Source organism: Leptodactylus fuscus, chromosome 2 (assembly GCF_031893055.1).
Source record: "Leptodactylus fuscus isolate aLepFus1 chromosome 2, aLepFus1.hap2, whole genome shotgun sequence".
Classification (NCBI taxonomy): domain Eukaryota; kingdom Metazoa; phylum Chordata; class Amphibia; order Anura; family Leptodactylidae; genus Leptodactylus; species Leptodactylus fuscus.
In genome coordinates this window covers 114,668,497-114,688,404 of record NC_134266.1, presented here as the reverse complement: position 1 = coordinate 114,688,404, position 19,908 = coordinate 114,668,497, and the positions used below count along the sequence as shown (strand labels likewise).

Here is a 19,908-nt window from a genome sequence, read left to right as displayed (position 1 = left end):
CCCATATGTGGTAATATGCTGTATGGGAACATGGCGGGGCTCAGAATGGAAAGAGCGCTATTTGGCTTTTAAAGGGCAGATTTTGCTGGAATATCTTTCAGGTCCCATGTCGCATTTGCAGAGCCCCTAAAGTACCAATACAGTGGAAACCCCCTGGCCAGACCCCAGGCTGCCTTTTACTGATATCGGCACCCCCCGACCTCACCGCGGGGGGTGCCGATTGGGTTAAATTGAGGGCGGATCCCTTTCGATCGCGCCGTGATGTTCAAATGGGTTAAAATGTCCAGTCGGACTCAGTTCCAAAATATAAAAAAAATGTCTGTCCAGCAATCCATCCCGTATAAAACTTAAGTTTTATTATAACATTTTTTTAGGAACACCACAGGGTCCATTAAAAAGTTTTTTTCATTTCAGAAATCAGAAGCTCATGATGACACAAAAAAGCAAACGTCTGCTGACGCGTTTCGGAGCTAGACAAAACGCTCCTTACTCATAGCCTGGACATTATTGCCAAAATCTGACCTTTCTGTGTTCATTAAATGATCAATATTTGAGTGGTGAAGCCAATTTATTTTCCAGACCACTGAGGCCTGTGATTCGGCCTCAGGAAGCACTTGGATCACACAAGTCATGACGCATAATGACTAGAGATGAGCGAGTAGTGTTCAATCGAGTAGGTGTCCGATCGAATACTACGGTATTCGAAATACTCGTACTCGATCGAACACTACTAGCTGTTCGAAGTTTAAGGTTTGATGCAGAACCAGCGTGTGCAGTCGGCTCTGCCTAGGCCCCGATGCCTAGGCAGAGTGAATTTCAGCCGGAAGAAGACTGTGGGGACGGGGACGGGAGACGCTGCGCCAGGAGAAGACTGCACGGAGGATCCAGCCCGACCGTCACTCGTGGACTTGGTAAGTATAATTTTATCGAATTTTGCCTACCCCTGAAACGAGCATTTCCCCCCATAGACTATAATGGGGATTGAAATCCGTTCGAACAGTCGAACAGTGAGTGGCTGTTCGAATCGGATTTCGAACCTCGGACATTTTAGTGTTCGCTCATCTCTAATAATGCTGAGGCCTATGATTGTTTTTTTTATGTCATTCATTATGAGTCTGGGACCAGAAAAGGCCTGAAGACGGCAGCGGAGCCCGGGGTTGAGAGTAACACTGTCTGTTGTGTTTAGTCTTCTCCTTTCAGACCCTAGAGTATAAGAATTGTGTGAGGGAAATTATTACTTACCTGGGGGGTAAAGGGGGAAATTTTTACTTATATGGGGGTTACTGGGGGACATTATTACTTGCCTGGGGGTTACTGGAGGACATTATTACTTACCCAAGTGTTACTGGGGGTCATTATTACTTACCTGGCGGATAAAGGGGGAAATTTTTACTTATCTGGTGGTTACTGGGGGACATTATTACTTATCTGGTGGTTACTGGGGGACGTTATTACTTGCCAAAGGATTACTGGGGGACATTATTACTTGCCCAAGGATTACTGGGGGACATTATTGCTTGCCTTGGGGTTACTGGGGGACATAATTACTTGCCTTGGGGTTACTAGCGGACATTATTACTTGCTTGGGAGCCACTGGGGAAAATTATTACTTGCATGGGGGCCACTGGGGAAAATTATTACTTGCATGGGGGACATTATTACTTGCCTGGGGGTTACTGGGGGAAATTATTACTTGTCAGGAGGCCACTGAGGATCATTATTAGGTGTCTGGGGCCTATTGAGGAGCAGTATTAGGTGTCTGAGGGCCACTGCAAAGCATTACTATGTGTCTGAAAGTCACTGGGGAGCATATACTTTGGTTTGTGCCACTGCGTTGAGTGGAAAGTATAGTTTAGTGTAGCTTTGAGGGTGTACTCATGTGACAATTGCATCAAAACTGCAATGAGAAAATGCTTGCACTTTTGATGTGGTTTTTGGTGAGGTTTTTTAACAAGTGGAACAAATTTATGTTCCAGATGTAAATTCAATAACTGCGCCAAAAAAACACATCAAACGGTTGTTTTTTTAGTCTTGTGGTAAAAATTATTTGGTAGGGGTCCCCGAGTCTAAAAAGGTTGGGAAACACTGCCATAGCGGCTCTAATTTCAGGTTTACTAACCCATTGACTGTTTGACTATTTGGATATACTGTATGTAATAATGCTAAAGTCCCACTAGGTGGCAACCTAGGATAGAAGACGAGCACCAGTTAGGAATCTTGAGCCCATAAAGTTTTTGGTGTTCCCTTTGACCTCTGTACATTGTTTTTCCAAAACATCTAGGTAAACAGTAAGTTATCATGTGAGCACCATTTTAGCAAGTACTGTTTGTAAAGTCTGTATGAAATTATCTCAATAAACTTTCATATTATTAATATTCTGGATTATTTATATGTAATTTAAAGTGAGGGTACAGGTATAGTAATAATACATACAAATGGAGCGAGATCCCTGCATAAGGTTTATAATCTATGAGGAAGTAGGGGGACACAAGAGGTAAAAGTACTTGTATTATACAATGGCCTGACTACCTTTTATTTATAGTAAAAATAGTTATTTTTATTACTTGTATAGCGACAACATAGTCCGCAGCATTTTTTCTGCATTCAACTGAGTGTTGCAGCCTCTTCACTTCATACCAAGCATAGAACCGTACATTGCTTAGGGCCTATGTAGCTCAGCCCTCTTCATTTGAATGGGACTGAGTTGCATCTGTATCATGTGACCGATGAATGGAACCTCATTGGAAGAGGGTGCAACACATGTGAAGAGGACACTGCTCGTGTTGAAGACAGAGAGTGTACACAATGTTAAAGACAGCCAATGGACATGCATAGGGTGATGTCACTGCAAGAAGTCTATATTTGGGTGTCCACAGCATGGTAATAAGAGCTAAACCTGCTTGCCTAATAGGGGCTTTAAGACTATGTTCACACAGAGTTTTTTGCAGACGGATTTTGACGCAGAATCCGCCTCAAAATCCACCTGCAAAAGTGCCTCCCATTCATTTCAATGGGAGTCACTTGCAGTTTTTTTCACTAGCGATTTTTTTTTAGCTAGTGGAAAAAAAAATGCAACATGCCCTATCTTCACGTGGGTTCCGCGGCCGAGTCAGCCATGGCTCGAGGCCCATTCATCCAGGCCTAATCAGGAGCAGGGTGTCATGACAGGATGCCGATGCATTACATCGGCATCCTGTTGCAGCTAGCCGCCTGAAAAAGCCACTGCTGTGTGAACATACCCTAAGTTTTCTCTTATTGACAGATACAATTGGAAATCTTTTCATTCTAATTCATTGCTGTGTTAAAATAAAAATAGAGGATCCCTTCTATCTGCCTTTTAATGGAAAAATAACACTGCATGCTGCTATGTTTTTTCCGTCATAAAAAAAACAATAGCAGATGGAAGATACCTTCTGCTTTATACTTAACATTGCAGTAAATGAGGATGGGTACAAACTGAAAAGCTTCCATTTGTATCTATGAATAAAGGAAACGTTAATGTTGGCTGTTCCTATCATCTGATATATGAATATGTACGTTCATGGTACTGTGAACCTAAGGCCTACAAAGTGATGCATGCAGTTACCCTTCATTGACATCTGCATTCGGTATTCCATTTGGGGAGTCCGCATGGGGACCCCCCAAACGGAATACCAAACACAACTGCAAGCACACGGACTCTATAGACTATAATGGGGTCCGTGTGCTGGCCACTCGCTGCCTGCACGAATCATGCAAGCAGGAAAACTACTTTCCTGTCCACATGATCCCTGAGGAGATCTGGCGGCAAGCACATGGACCCCTTTATAGTCTATGGGGTCCGTGTGCTTTCACTGGCACAACGCTTGCAGTTGCATTCGGTATACCGTTCGGGGGTCCCCATGTAGACTCCCCTGGACGGAATCCAAACACAGATGTGAACGAGGCCTTAGAGCTGTCTACAGAAAGGTCCAAAACAATCAGCATAGCAGTTGCTATTACATTTTAGCAGTTGCTATTACATTTAGCTGTTGGGAGATGATTTGAGGCTTTAGATTCACACAGGGCAAGTGTTAGTGCCTTGCAAAACTAGTAGATGCCAAGACCCATAGTGGTAAAGGGCCCATGATAATGTAAGTATGATGTATGCTGCCCACTTGGCCTCAGTTTGACATCATTTTCAATGTTGTTTTTTTTTTTTTGGAAAGTGACTGTTTTTCTACTGGTACATGCTGCATTCTTCTATCTGTTAAAATGTGGATAATCATGTCTTATTAGGTTACTGGACAACAGCTTAGACAGTGATACACTCAATGAATGTATTTGTTTGGGGGGGACGACAATATTTAATTATAATTAGAAATAAAAAAAACCAGAAGTATATTGCAATAGTCATGCAATCATTTGCATAAGTAAAAGACACCATCAAAACAAAGTAAGTGTAAACCTAGTCTTATTGAACTGTACTGGAAACACTAGGTAGAGAAGCCATTAACACCCTTTATGTCATTTTAGTTGTGTGTGTCTGGACCATTGCTGTTGAGGTGCACCTGTGACTTTTTTATGTTTTGTTCTTCAATCTTCAGTAGGTTCTATACAGCTAGCAGCCCTCGCACCTTTTGTCTCAAGGATTTTGCCTTAGGTAACTAAAGTAAATGTATTTGAAGTCTCCTCCTCTCCAGAGTCTTTGTAATGTGTTCACACTATGAAGAAAGCATTATATTAATACAGACTGGTAACACAGGAACATACACTGAGGTGCAACCTCAACGCAGTAAAGGGATCAATTAGCACGTTGTGCACACAGTTACATCTACCACAGTTAAGAATAGCCAAGTGGAAAACTCTCAATATGTGTTCCAAATTTGAGTGGTTTTGTCCAAAAATTTGTTTTGTGTTGAATAAGTTCATCATGAATCAGAATTAAAATTTGCTTAAAACAGCATATGGCAGTGTCAGGTCTCCTAGAACTCTATCTAGTCAATTTCCAGCTCTTTAAGTGTCCATTCACACGGAGGAAAACGGTGAGAAATTTGGTGTGGAATTTTCTCTGCGGAAAAAAAGCCTCTCATTGATTTCAATGGGTTCTGCTATCTTTGAAAAAGCTTTGAATAAGTTAGCAGAACCCATTGAAATCAATGGGAGGCTTTTTTTTCAGGATGGAAAATTCCACACCAAATTCCTCACCATTTTCCTCTGTGTGAATGGGCCCTAAGGCAAACACAGCCAAAGTAACGTCAAAGTGACAGTAACATGCACAATTGTGCTAAAAAGTTTACATACCCTGGCAAATTTTTGTTTCCCTGTCGTCCTCAACAGCGGCACAATGTGGGGTATTTCTGCCCCTGTGTGCTGGTAGGACAGGCGGATATTTAATTAGCCAATCAAATGCGTGGCAGGCCCTATAAGAGGGCACAAGAACCTCCCCTCTGCGTGTTTTTTTCTGTCCTGTGTGGACAGAGGACAGGTGGGAGGACTTGTGTCCTCTTTGAGAAGCTCAGCAGGATCACTCACCTCCTGAGCGGTTGTTTTCTTCTTGTCACCTTCTGTGCCCTGCGGGGAGAAGGTGCTTGTTAGCCATGTGTGGCTACCCCCCTCTATCCCCCCTGCCCCCCCTCTCCTCCGCTTCCCCTGCTCCTTGTGACTTACCTGACATTTTGGTGAGAGTCCGGGGACTCCGCATGCCGCCTCTGGTGGCCGCGTGGACTGCCGGCGGGTGGAACCACACTGTTGTGTATCCTGTTCCCCGCCGGCCGCTGTAAGCGCGCATTTCCGGTTTCGCCGGAAGTATCATAGCGCCATGGCAACGGCCTGGCGCTGGCGGCCGCTCACTCAGGGAAGATTCAGGCCTTATTAAAGGCCGGAAAAGACGGGGAGATGTGGGGGTAAGTGCCCGTGTTAAGGGCCTCTTGGTGGGGGGGAATGTATATCTTTGCAGACCCCTGATTACAGGGTTAGTTGTCTGGGCAGGTTGCCTCACCTGCTTTGATTGTGGCTCCGCCCACTTCCAGCCGGCCAGAATTAAGAGGCTGGCTGGCCTGGTGTCAGAGACCTTCCTGCAGTATCTGCTGAAGGCGTGCGATTGTGGTGTTCATTGATCTTGAACTCTTTTCCAGTTTGCAAACTTTATTGGGAACCGGCTGTGATGGCCGAGTGGTTAAGGTTTTGGACTCGAAATCCAATGGGGTCTCCCCGCACAGGTTCAGATCCTGTTCACAGCGCCAGCCCGGCTAGCTCAGTCGGTAGAGCATGAGACTCTTAATCTCAAGGTCGTGGGTTCGGGTCGCACGTTGGGCGCCAAGTCACCTCTCTGTCCGGTCTACAGGACCTGGTAAGATTTACCCTTTTTTTAAAAGCTGGTATGATGTCATGGTGACAGTGTTGCATGGTCTATTATCTCTCTCTGTAGGATATGTCATCCTCTACTACCCCTCCTGGGGATGGTAGGAGGAAAACCTCTTCCAAGAGGAAACATCTTTCCTGCTTCGATTGCGACACACCGCTCCCTGATGGTAGGTAGCGGCTTGAAAGGTTGTGCCCTGCGGGGTACTACTGGTCCTATAACTTGCCTATTTTCAGGCTATGAGTGGGCCCGTTGTCGCGGGTGCAGAGGTCCTCCACCTGTGGAGCCCTCTCCCAGAGATATGATGGCATGGGTCAAGGAGATGGTGAGGTTGGGCATCGCTTGGGTAAATAGTTTTTCCCTTGCTTGTACTCTCCTTTTTGTTTTGCAGGATGATTCCCTCAAAGGGATCCATTGCACCTTGTCTCAGCTCACCAGGAGACCATGCTCTGAGCTCCGTTCCTCGTCTCTCCCCCCCCCCCTTGTAACACCTGCGGGTGGCAGAGGATGATTCCTCCGAGGACGACTCAGTTATTCCAGCAGAACTGCGTTCCATTATGAACAAACGGGCAGGCTGCTGAAGTCCATCCGGTCTACAGTGGGCCGAGATGTTGACGGGGAAGCCTCCACGTCTGCCTCTGGGGGACATATTGCCTTCCATGCGGACGCCACGCTGACCGACCTTATGGCGCAGCAGTGGAAACAGCCAGAGAAAGGACATTCGCTTTCCAGGATCTTCAAGAGTTTGTTTCCTATTAACACTACCCAGTGGGATTCCTGGGGGCCTCCCCCGAAGGTGGATTTGGCCGTAGCAAAGCTGTCCCGCAGAACCCTGGTGCCCTTGGAAGATGGTTCAAATCTTCAGGACCCTCTGGATCGTAGGGCGGACTCCGTTCTGAAGAAGGTCTACTCAGCTTCCTCCGCGCAAGCCTCTGTGGCCATAGCCTCCTCTATGGTTGGTGACTTTTTGCGCAACCGCTTAGCCGCCTTGGAGCGGGATATAGACTTGGGCGTAGACAGAGATGAGATTCTGGCCTCTATGAAAAGAGTTCATAGGGCTGCAGATTATTTGGCGGAATCCTCCTGCCATCAATTAAAAATCTCCGCCAAATCTATGGCGTTGTCTACTGCGGCCCGTAGACCCCTTTGGCTAAAGCCTTGGCGGGCAGATTTTGCGTCTAAAGCAGCACTCTGTGCTCTCCCCTTTGAGCCGGGAAGGGTGTCTGGCCAAAGCTTAGATGCCATTATGGAGGGATTAGCTGAAGGTAGGGGAAGGTCCCTACCTCAAGCATCCAGGGGCAGACGTGCTCCCTCTAGAGGCAGAGGTTCTTCCTCTAATTATAGACGCCCTTCCCAACAACGGCGTTTTAGATATCGCCCTAGGGGAGCTGGTCGTGGCGCTTCCAAGGAGGACACCAAGAGGAAGCCTGAGTTTTGACGTGGGGCAGCTCCCTGTGGCCCCCCTTCCTGGGAGGACGTCTTTCCTCCTTTTCCAGAGCATGGTTCACCCATATCCAAGACCCATGGGTGTTGAAGATCATACAACACGGGTATCACATCGACTTTCATCTTCCACCTCCAGATCGGTTCGTTTCCACCCAAACTCTTCCACCTTCTCAGCAGGCCAGTCTAGAAGCCTTGGTTGCCGAATATGTTACCAAGGGCGCCCTGGAGAAGGTACCAGCCTCAGACCTCGGTCTGGGAGTCTACTCCCCCGTCTTTCTGGTCCCCAAGTTCACCGGGGGCTGGAGGATGATAATAGATCTGAGGTACCTCAATCGGTTTATCAGGAAGAGGTCATTTCGAATGGAAACCGTGAATTCCGTGGCTGTGTTTCTTCAGCCAGGAGAGGTGATGGTTAACCTCGATTTGAAGGACGCCTATCTACATGTCCCCATTGCTCATTTCCACAGGAAGTTCCTCAGGATTGCCGTCGCTATGGCCGGCCACAGGGAGCACTATCAATTCACAGCTCTGCCATTCGGCACATCCGCCCCACTGGTATTCACCAAGGTGATTTCTCCGGTCGCCGCGGCCCTCAGACTTCAGGGTCTTTTCATCGTCCCTTATCTAGACGACTGGCTACTGAAAGCTCAGTCTCCTGCTGCCCTCCTCCAGCAGCTCAACCTTGCCATCAACTTCCTACAGGAGTTAGGATTATCAATTGGGAGAAGTCCGAAATCGTTCCATCCACCTGAAGAAAATTCCTCGGATTTATAGTGGATTCAGAAGCGATGCAGATCTTCCTCTCCAGTCCAAGGAAGGAAAGAATCCAAGCCAGTGCACGATTCCTATTGCGCACTCGGCAGGTAACCATCCGGACCGCCATGAGAGTCCTGGGCCTGATGTCATCCTCGGCCAGGGCGGTGCCTTGGACTTTATGGCATTTGCGTCCCCTGCAGATGGAAGTGTTGAGAACCTGGAACAGGTCTCCACGGGGATTGCACAAGAAGATCTGCCTTTCTCCCGCTACCCGTCTTTCCCTCAGATGGTGGATACACCTGAAAGACGGAAGGTCCACGGTCCCGACAGTGTGGACCCTGTTGACAACAGATGCATCCCAGTGGGGATGGGGAGCCCATTGTCAAGACAAAACTGTACAAGGATGATGGAGATGTCCGGAGCTGGGGTCATCCAATCTCAAGGAACTCAGAGCAGTGTACCTGGCCCTAGTACACTTTGCCCCAGAATTGAAAGGCAAGTCTGTCAAAAACCGGTCAGACAATATGACGGTGGTAGTCTATATAAACAAACAAGGGGGCACCAGGTCACCAACCTTGCTGAGAGAGACGAATCTCATATTTGCCTAGGCGGAGAAGAATCTGGTCCAGTTATCCGCTGTTCACATAAAGGGCTCCCTGAACATAGTAGCGGATCAGCTGAGTCAGGGTATTACCGTATCAGGAGAATGGTCTCTCAATCCAGACGTATTTCAACAGATCGTCCAGAGATGGGGTCTCCCGGAGGTCGATCTTATGGCTACCCGACTCAACGCCAAGGTGGGGACCTTCTGCTCTCTGTACCAGGAGGACAATCCCTTGGCGGTGGATGCCCTGTCCATCCCATGGAGGTTCAGGCTGTTTTACATATTCCCTCCAATTCCAATCATACCGAAGGTATTGATAAAAATAAGACAGGACCAAGCCTCGGGAATAGCCATAATCCCGTTCTGGCCAAAAAGGGCTTGGTTTGCTCAGCTCATACAAATGAGTCAGGGCATATATTGGAGGCTTCCCCCACTCCCAGACCTGGTAACCCAAGGAGAGCTGAGATGCCAGGATCTGAGGAGACTCAACCTGACAGCCTGGAGGTTGACCAGTCCCTATTGAGAAATAGAGGACTGTCACAAGCCGTCTTGAAGACCCTATCCAGCGCCAGAGCAGATTCGACTAACAGGAACTACCGTCGAATAGGTAACATCTTTAATGCCTGGTGTCTGCAGCATCAAGTGGACTCCACCGATCCCCCTACGGAGGCGATCCTGGACTTCCTTCAAGACGGACTAGACAGAGGTCTTGCTGCGGCCACACTCAAGGTACACGTAGCGGCCCTGTCCGCCTATCTGGGGAGGCGTTTGTCTCAGGATCCTTTAGTGAGCACCTTTATTAAAGGGGCAACTAGGCTGAGACCGGTGGTAAACACCCCTGTCCACCAATGGGACCTTATTCCGGTCCTGAACGCCCTATGTGGCCAGCCATTTGAACCTCTGGAAGAGGTCTCCCTCAAGTCGCTAACCGGCAAAATGGCGCTGCTATTGGCAGTCACACCTGCCAAACGCGTTAGTGAACTACAAGCTTTGTCCGCTGAGGAGCCATATACCACCTTTTTCTCTGACCATGTACAGCTTAGGTTCCTCCCTGGGTTTCGTCCCAAGGTGCCATCTGCTGTAAACAGGAACCAACTGATTTCCCTTCCAGTATTTTTTCCGTTCCCTTCTTCTGCTGAAGAAGAAAGATGGCACAAGCTGGATGTGGTTAGATGCCTGCAGATCTACTTGCAGCGCACTCGCCCCTTTAGGTGGACTGAAAACCTGTTGGTCAGCTACACGGGGAAAAACAAGGGCGCCAAAGCCGCCAAAGCTACAATATCCCAGCCCAAGGGCTGTCGGCTCCATCTTTCCTTCATGCCCATTCAACCAGGGCAGTGTCCACTTCTCGGGGAAAGAAGTGCTTTGTCTGTGGACCAAATATATGCAGCTGCCTCTTGGGCATCTGAATCCACCTTCATTCGGCATTACCGCCTGAAGGACCAAGTGGCAGATTCCACTGCCTTTGCCCAGACCAGTTTAAGATCGGTCATGGGTTTGTCCCACCCATCTTGGGGACCTGCTTGCTATATCCCCACATTGTGCCGCTGTTGAGGACGACAGGGAACGAGTGATTATGAAGATAATCTTGTTTCCCTTAGTCCTAACAGCGGCACAAGATTTCCCACCCTGGGAATCATATCTTATGTATAAAACTGTATATAAATGTAATGGAGGTACTTTTGTATTTACACGCAGAGGGGAGGTTCTTGTGCCCTCTTATAGGGCCTGCCACGCATTTGATTGGCTAATTAAATATCCGCCTGTCCTACCAGCACACAGGGGCAGAAATACCCCACATTGTGCCGCTGTTAGGACTAAGGGAAACAAGATTATCTTCATAATCACTCGTTTTTAGGCCTTTTTTCAGAGACTATGAATGCTAACACAAAATCTTTTTCTCCACTCATGGATAGTGGTTGGGTGAAGCCATTTATTGTCAAACTTCTGTTTTTCTCTTTTTAAATCATAATCACAACCAAAATCATCAAAATGACCCTGTTCACAAGCTCACATACCCTGGTGATTTTGGCCTGATAGCATGCCCAGAAGTTGACACAGTTGTCCACAAATCTACAGGAAGAGGTAGTTGAACTGTATAAAACAGGAAAGGGATACAAAAAGATATCCAAGGAATAGATAATGCCAGTCAGCAGTGTTCATACTGTGATTAACAAATGGAAACTCGGGGGCTCTGTAAAAACCAAGCCACGGTCAGGTAGACCAATCAAAATTTTGGTCACAACTGCCCAGAAAATTGTTTGGGATGCAAAGAAAAACCCATCACAACCCAAGCCCACTTCCTCACCCTCCTCCAGTTCCTCTTGCACCACCCCAGGATGGTGACAGTGACCGAGATTTGGAAGTTGCTCTTAAAAATCTCCCTCATTGCATTACTGTCATATGGCTGGGCTGTAAGGAACGCCCCCTCTTACAGTGTAGAGCTATGGACAGTACTGTCAGAAGGGGGGTGTTCCTCATAGACTGTCAGAAACGCCCTTCTGTCACTGAAGAGCTACGGTAACGGCACCAATAGCTCTTCAGCAAGGGTACATAACGGGAAAGCCAATAGTGCGCTGAATTCAGCGTACTATCAACATTCTAGTGGTATATAATACTGCATGTGCCTGAGGACATGGAAGGTTATCTTTAATCACTCCCTAAACACCAAATCACAGGTCTTAAATAGAGAGTGCTGGATGGTGAAGAGTACATCATTCCCACCTGATTGGTCAAAGGTGACTGTGTTACAGGATCCACTGGACCTTTAGTGAATAAAAGCTATCCATGTAATCCCTCAGACGCACTGACCAGGATCATCTAAAACTGGTCAAACACATAAGATCACTGTTGCCTCTCGGCCTTTTAGTTATTATTAGTGGTTAATAATCGCTGTAGGGGCTGACACAATGCCATTGATGGAGGGCACAGAACCACACAGTGGCTGGGCCAAGTCACCAGATTTCCACCAAGGCGGAATGAGCTTGAGAATCTGAAGTTAGTGCCCCAGGGGAGGTGATCCTGCAGTGTTTGAACTAGGTGAAGGCTAGCATACTGCCCTGGTACTTTCACAACATGTGAGCACTCACCCTTTTTTGCTCAGTCTTCTATCCTTGTGATGAGTAACTTTTAAAGGGATGACTGGGCTATATCCTCACAGCACGCTCCCACTTATTTAAGTTAGGTGTGTTTTCACTGTTTCTCACTTGGATCAATTAATGCTGTTCCCCTTTTGGGACCCTACCAAGGTCTAGGGGGGAAGGGGTCCTGAAACCCTGGCCCACCTTCCCCTGGACACTCAGGTGAGAATACAGATGGAAGCTAGGAGCAAGATGGGTCCCTTAACTTCAGCATTGGGATACTATAGTCCTCAACCTGCTTAGGTCCCTCTTAGCTCTGAAGATTGGGGAGATTTGGCCTTTCTCTTTTAAGAGAGGGCTTGTGATGGACAACATCTTTGTGCACTTCTTCAATGTGGCATATCCCTTACTTTTTTATGCACATGGGTGAAAGATGGTACTATCTTGGCTTTAAAAAAAACATATATAAATAGGATTAATGTCTACTGAACCCACTAGTTTTGGCAATAGACCATCTAACGTCATCTGACTCTCACCTGACAGAAGATGTCGTGAGAGATAAGTATAGGACTGTTGGAACTTAAGATGTCCAGTCCTTTTGTCCTTAAGGAGATAAGCTGCTGCCATACTCCACTCACTCTCCATTCTGGTTGAATGCATTGCGTGGCCGAGTGATGCTTGTGTAATAAGAGTGTCAGGAGAGAGCTAACTTTTGTGTATGATGAGCCTTAAAAGGATTTTCCAGGACTTGCATACTAATGACCTATCCTGTCCTTTCAAAGCCACTAAAATCCTATAAGATGACCAAACACATTAAATGAATGTTGTAGAGGTGTGTCCTCAATTTCTCCACATGGTAGATGTCAGGGAAAAGAAGAGTCAGGTTAGGTTCACATCCGTGTTGGAGTCTCCATAAGAAGCTCTGCTGCAGAATATACCAAAAATCAGTGGAGAGACTTTCCTCTTCACTGGTTTCAGTATAAAAACATCAGAAACCCGCTGGACACCCGGCAAACCCCATTATATTTATTTTAATACAGTTTTTATTGGTTTTTGAAAATAAAGAACATTAGAAACATGAAACATGTTGTACAGAAGGAGTAACAAGTACTAATAAAGCAAATATCAACAACATTGTTTGGTAATAGATATTCCTGAAGAAACATCCAATGTCATTATAGAACATCCAATGAATATGGTTAAAGTAGTGTGAAATGTGGCAAACCCCATTATAGTCTATAATTGTCTGACAGTATACCTGCGGCTGTCCACAGGTAACCAGTGTTTTATTAGATGGGCTCTGTCGTTTGGACCCAAAAGACGGAGAGCCAACACAAGTGTGAACATAGCCTCAGTCATACTGAATGCTGAATTTTAACATGCTTAATCCTTTTATTTCCAATAGAGATACACTGTGTCGCCACTACTATGCTATGGGCTTGGCTACCTACATGAGTACACGACAAGTGCCACCTCTACTCGTGCCCACAGACACAGCCACTCCACTACAGCACCTCTTCCTTAGCGTAAAGGAGATTGTAAAGGAGAGGCGATAGAGAGGGCACAGTGCCACTGCCACACAAGGTGTTTAGAGAGAAAGAGTGCCAGTAAGTGACAGTGCCCTATCAATTTTGAATGGAAGTTAGAGTTGGGGTTACTAACCCTAGCCCTAAACATTTTAAAATATTCTAATTTGCTCCAGAGCCAGAAAAATAAGACCTACCCTATTTCCGGGGAAAAAAACAATATAACCTGGATAACCTGCCACCAGCAGTGTCTTATTGCCCTCTTGTCATAGAGAACAAATCCATGCTCAGCTTAGTTCTGTGTACATGTGTTCACTTCCTAAGGCCTCATTCACACCTGCGTTGGTATTCCGTTCGGAGGAGTCCGCATGGGGACCCCCCCCGAACGGAATACCAAACGCATTTGCAAGCGCAGTGCAGTAAAAGCACACAGATCCCCATAGACTATAATGGGGTCTGTGTGCTTGCCGCGAGATCTCCACAGGGAACATGCGGATAGGAAATTAGTTCACAATCTACTTTCCTGTCTGCATGATTCGTGCAAATGCGTTTGGTAGTCCGTTCGTGGGGTCCCCATGCGGACTCCCCGAATGGATTACCAAACGCAGAAGTGAACGAGGGGTCAGGCTGGATTCACACCTAGAAGAGGTGAGTCTCCATAAGAGGACTTTTCTCTCTACCATTTTCAGCATAAGGCCGGTGGAAACAGGAAGAAAACCCGGCGGAACCCATTATAGTCTATAGGTTTCTGTTTATCCACTTTTAAAACGTACAGAGCCCCGAATGCTAGTATGAACCTAGTGTAACAGTGTATGAGCAGCTTTTGTCTTTATACAGTATCTAAGTCCTAAATACAATAAAACTTTCTGGTGGCATAGTGGGGCAAATTCATTAACTATTTACACCACTTTTTAAGTAGCACTTGGGACAAGAATTTGGCAAATGTTTTTATGCTGCCCTCACTACTTTCTGAAAAGGTACGTTTGTATGTGTGTAAATGATACCTGAAATTTGCACTAGCTCCAAGCTGGAGTAGATTTTAGTGAGGTGCATGGCCAGGCACCAGTGGTTGCGTCTCGTTGTAAACCACGTTATTTCTATAGCAGCACAGGGATCAAGAACAGTGTGTAATATGTCAGTCTAGACGAATCCAACCATTGCATTTAATATAATAGGTCACTTCTGTTGTGTCATGTTTACCTCATATAATGACTTGTACGTATTACAATACACACGTATTACTATGCATGGTAGGTATGGATTTTTACATTTCCAACTCTCTCATAGTCTCAAAGAGGCAAGACAACAATAAAACTGAAAATCGTATTGTCTATGAAGAATATAAGATGTCCTTTGTAAAGAGGTGTCACATTAATATTATTATGACGATGGAAATAGTTGGAAAGTGTTACCATATTTAGATCTCTACAGAAGCTTAGTTTGGGGGCAGCACAGAATTAAGAAGCATGATCATTTTATTCTTTTGTGTTTTGGGAACCTTCCTAATATAACGCAGTTACCCCAGTAAAATAATGTAGTTGGGGGAGGGGTTAATAGGAAAATGAGCTAAGCATACCCCAGCTCAATGAACCCAGACCTTCTGAAAACCTTCTGTACTATTACTGAACCCAAGTGTACCTTGAATCTGCTTTTATAGACTTAATGCGGATTCATTGGCAAAGCTTCTCATAAATTTCCTGCCCCTTCCCATATCATGATTCATTACATTTACAATGTGTTTTGTGTTTTATGTGTGTCACATCATCTATGCACATAGGCTGATGAATTACATGCACCTATGAAAACATGCATCTCATTTAGAATAACAGATCTCAGCTACTCCCTTTGGTCACTTCAGATGCTGGCAGTTTTTAGTAGCACAGTGAAACTAAATTTTTCTTTCCGTTTTAGACGGCATAATACTCAACTCTTTACATCTAAATTGTAGCGCCGTTTGTGGCAGGATACCCCTTTTCTGTTTCTACACTGATTTTTGACATGTCAGCAGTGTTTAATGCTGTGATATGTCTTTGCTTACATAGTGATGGTCTTATCATTCTTCGGCTAGTTTCACATTTGCGTTGGAAACTCTGTTGCAGATTCTGCCTAAAATCAGCAGAGAGAAATGTCCAGCGTGGTATAAAACCATGGTGGTCTCTATTGGGTCCTTGGGTGTCATGAGGAACCACTTTTTTAGCAGACGGGTTCTCCCCATGTTCCCATGCCCATCCACCCATCTCCACCTGAACAACATAGAGACCATGCTAGTGTGAACCTAGCCTTGCCTGCAATTCTGTTCATCATTGCCTGTGTGGCTTCTGTCCCTTCTGGTGTTATACCCCTGTACTCTATTATTGATATTGGTTGCACGTTTACTGCTCTCTCTGTTCTCTTCCATTCCCACTCCTTTTTTGTTGATATGTATTATATGTATGGTACATGTTTATATATTTTGGAGAAGATTGTACTGTGGTTGGTTTTGATATGTACATATGTTTCTTTCAGTCTGATGAAGGGCTGTTACGCGAAAAGTTGCCTTATATATGACAAACTGCATTGAACAGAACATGTCTCGAAATACTGTACTGTAATAACTATAACAATGAATTTAAGAAGCAACCCCAGAATTGGTGTGATGTTCTTCTTTCTGTATCTTGGATAATGAAATTATTGGGAAAGTGATCAGTCCCAACAAGAACATGTACCTGACCAAATGCAACCATTGGGAGAGTGCTTCCATTCACACACTGCATAAATAACCTGCAGAGTATATGTCCTGTGCTGTGGGTTCTGAAAATGCAGCATGTCAATAATTTCTGTATATTCGCTCAGTTTTCAACCCTTGCAATGCAAAAGGTGAAAATCAAGCCAGCCACATATAAATCATGTCTGCCCCAGGCCCCCTGACTCTGTGGGGCTCACCCCAGGGCCGCCACTAATGCCTTGCTTTTAACTAGATCAGTGTCTGAAGACACTGAACACCGATCTAGGTAAAACCCATCCTGTCTTGTAAACCGCAAGCCACTTCAATACTGCGGTTTACAAGACACAGAGATGCAGCACGGCACAGACGTCATAGCATCGCACATCCTGTGCATGGACCCTGTGCAAAGCGCGTAGGGCGAAGAAGAGGAAGCGGCAGCAGCCCCATTCACTAAAGGATCATAGGTAGGTGAGTATAACTTTTTTTTTCTTTAGCGCAGTTTTGGGGTTTTAATAGTATAAGAGTTGTTATGAGGGGGGACTATAAGGGAGGATTCATTAGGGGGCATTATGACGATAGGGGGTTCAGTTATATAAGGGCTATTAGGGGGCATTACAATGGGGGGCAGTCATTTATATAAGGGGTCATTAGGGGCGCAGTATTTATGTCAGGGGGAATCAGGGGTATAATATAAGGGTGCAATTCATTTAATTAAAGTGGCACTTGGGCTTTATTATGGCTGAGGCCCCATGTTACGGGTCATAGCAAAAAAGCGCTGCAGGAAAAAACGCAACAGTTAATGAACCGTGTTTTTTCAAGCAGCGCTTTTCACAGAATGCCTGCAAAGGTGTTGGACATGTTCGCCCGCCTGTGCTCAACCCCTAGTTAAGCCTCTGGTTAAAACATAATAAAAACCAATATAAATATAAATCCGCTGGTCAAAGCTACCATGTCATTTATAATGCAGAGTGAACGCCATAAAACAAAATGCAAAAAAGACTATAATAGAATTGTGTGTTATTTCACATGGACACCCCAAAATGTAAATACAAGCTAATCAAAACATTATATTATATTAACTCATCACACAAAGAATAAACCCTCAGATATCTATGTGGACGGAAAAAAATATATATATATGAATTTTGGAAGATGAAAAAAGTCACCATGCGTTAACGTACAAATCACCTTGCATCATTAAGGGATTAAACTAGCCATACACATTAGATTTTAGACTCCTGAAGTAGCAGATTTTAGACGGTCTGCTGTTTGGTTGGTCATACATAAATCATAGGACAGTTCATCACATACAGTTAACCGTAAACTGAAGTTGGTCAGAACCAAAATCTGTCAAACACTTGATGGAAGTTTCATGGTTGTGTTCATATGTGTGGGTCAGTTGGCCATACGACCAACCAACCACAGGTCATTTCAGACAAGCAATGGCAATTGTACAATATAATGTGTACGGCCAGCTTAAGGCTAAGGCCTCATTCACATCTATCTCGGTAATCCGTTCGGGGGAGTCCGCATGGGGACTCCCTGAACGGACTACCGAACGCATTTGCTAGCGGTGTGCAGTGAAAGCACACAGATCCCCATAGACTATAATGGAGTCTGTGTGCTTGCTACAAGAAAGTACTTCACAAACTACTTTCCTGTCCGCATGACTCTTGCGGAGATCTGGCGGCAAGTACACGGACCCCATTATAGTCTATGGGGATCCGTGTGCTTTCACTGCACACCGCTTAGCAAATGCGTTCGGTAGTCCGTTCGGGGGGGGGGGGGGGGCATGCGGACTCCCCAATTGGATTACAAAATGCAGATGTGAACCAAGGGTTAGGCACCACATAGTGAAACACAGTTAAAAAAAACGTTGTGGGAAAAAAAGCAGTGGAAACGCATAGCGTTTTTGTTGAGTTTTTAACTGCAATTTTTTTTCTCTTAGTAAACCTATAGGGAAAATGTGTTTCTGAGGGTATAATTGACATTCTGCAATGTTTACAAATGTGGGAGTTTTTAAAAACGCAACATTTCTGATTTTTTTTTTTCTGCAACATGCGGATGGGATTAGCCAAAATCTCATTCACTTTGCACATACGTCTTTTGCTATGGCATTTCCACAGAAGCAAAAACGCTGCGTTCTTGTGGTATGGGGCTTTAGCAAGACCCAATGTAGGAAGAAAAAAAAACCTGTTGACAAAAAAAACTTTTTTTTTTTTCATCAGTGCTTTTCATTGCGTTGATACTGCATTTTTCATTTTTTTCTTCCTCTATTCAATCTATAGAGAAAACGTTCTCAAAAAGCGCTTTTGACCGCTTTTCTGCAGCTCTTTTTTCCATAATGTGTGGATTACATTAATGAAATCTCATTCACTTTGCTGGTATTGTAATAAAACTGTGTTTTTGTTCTGCTAAGTTTCTGCTATGGGGGTCTTAGCCTTAATGGGGGGCACACAAATACTTTGGCCAATATGTCCAGCAGCCATGCTAAGGTTTGGACTCCAGATGTAATTAAAAAAAATCCTTTAATTATTAGAAAACTTTTTGTCAAAGCGTTAACAAAGAAAAGTGTGTGAAATCAAAAAATAAAAAATTATATATATATATGTATGTATATATATATATATATATATATATATATATATATATATATATATATCTCAAACAAGAACAGTATATGTATATAGTATATGTCTAAGGCTGTATAGGAAACATCTGCATGACTAGAATGAGCACTAAGACTTTATGGCAGCAGTACACCTATGTGCAGAGGATGTGTGGGATCCATTGTACATGTAGATAGGATGCCAGGCACATGTGTCCACCAGGCATTGCCCTGTATAGCAGCAGCAGCAGCAGAGCAGGGAAGGGGGAAGGTTGTGTTTAGGAAGTGAGGGAGTGGACGAGCCACTGAATAGATGCAAATGGAGACAGATGAGGGGGAGAGGGGGGAGAGGCAGCAGTCAGACAGGCTGGCGCCAGGAGACACCTGCGGGTCCTGAAACAATGACAATGCCAGGTGAAGAATTCCTAACACATCCCCCTACCTCCCGCACTAATCACAGCTGATTCCAGCTGCACTGAGCCCCCCGCCGCCCCCATCACACACACAGCCGGGGAATCCTATTATCTTACAACTGCTAGATGCCTGGTAATGGGATCACAGCCACCAGCCTCATTACTGAGCCCTGGGTGCTGCATCTGCAGCCTACATCATACTGCATATGGATAGATAAGATCATTCCGAAAATAGATCATATATTGCTATATCCAGCTAGGGATTCTGCATATAACACCTCTGATCATGGCAAGCTCCAGGGACTCTCTATTCCTGATCATATTCTGTTCTATAGATCTCCTCTGGTATCAGCCATTTACAGCCGCAATCCTTAGCTACATGAAGATGAAGTGTATTATCTCTAATCATATATAAATATATATATATATATATATATATATATATATAT

General features: G+C 45.0%; 1 non-coding gene across 1 annotated transcript; it reads left to right on the top strand.

The window, feature by feature from the left end:
• Positions 1 to 6,118: 6,118 nt before the first annotated feature.
• On the top strand, positions 6,119 to 6,200 carry TRNAS-CGA (transfer RNA serine (anticodon CGA)). Its single transcript has one exon. It is a non-coding gene; the product is annotated as a tRNA-Ser (tRNA).
• The last annotated feature ends 13,708 nt before the right edge of the window (positions 6,201 to 19,908 follow it).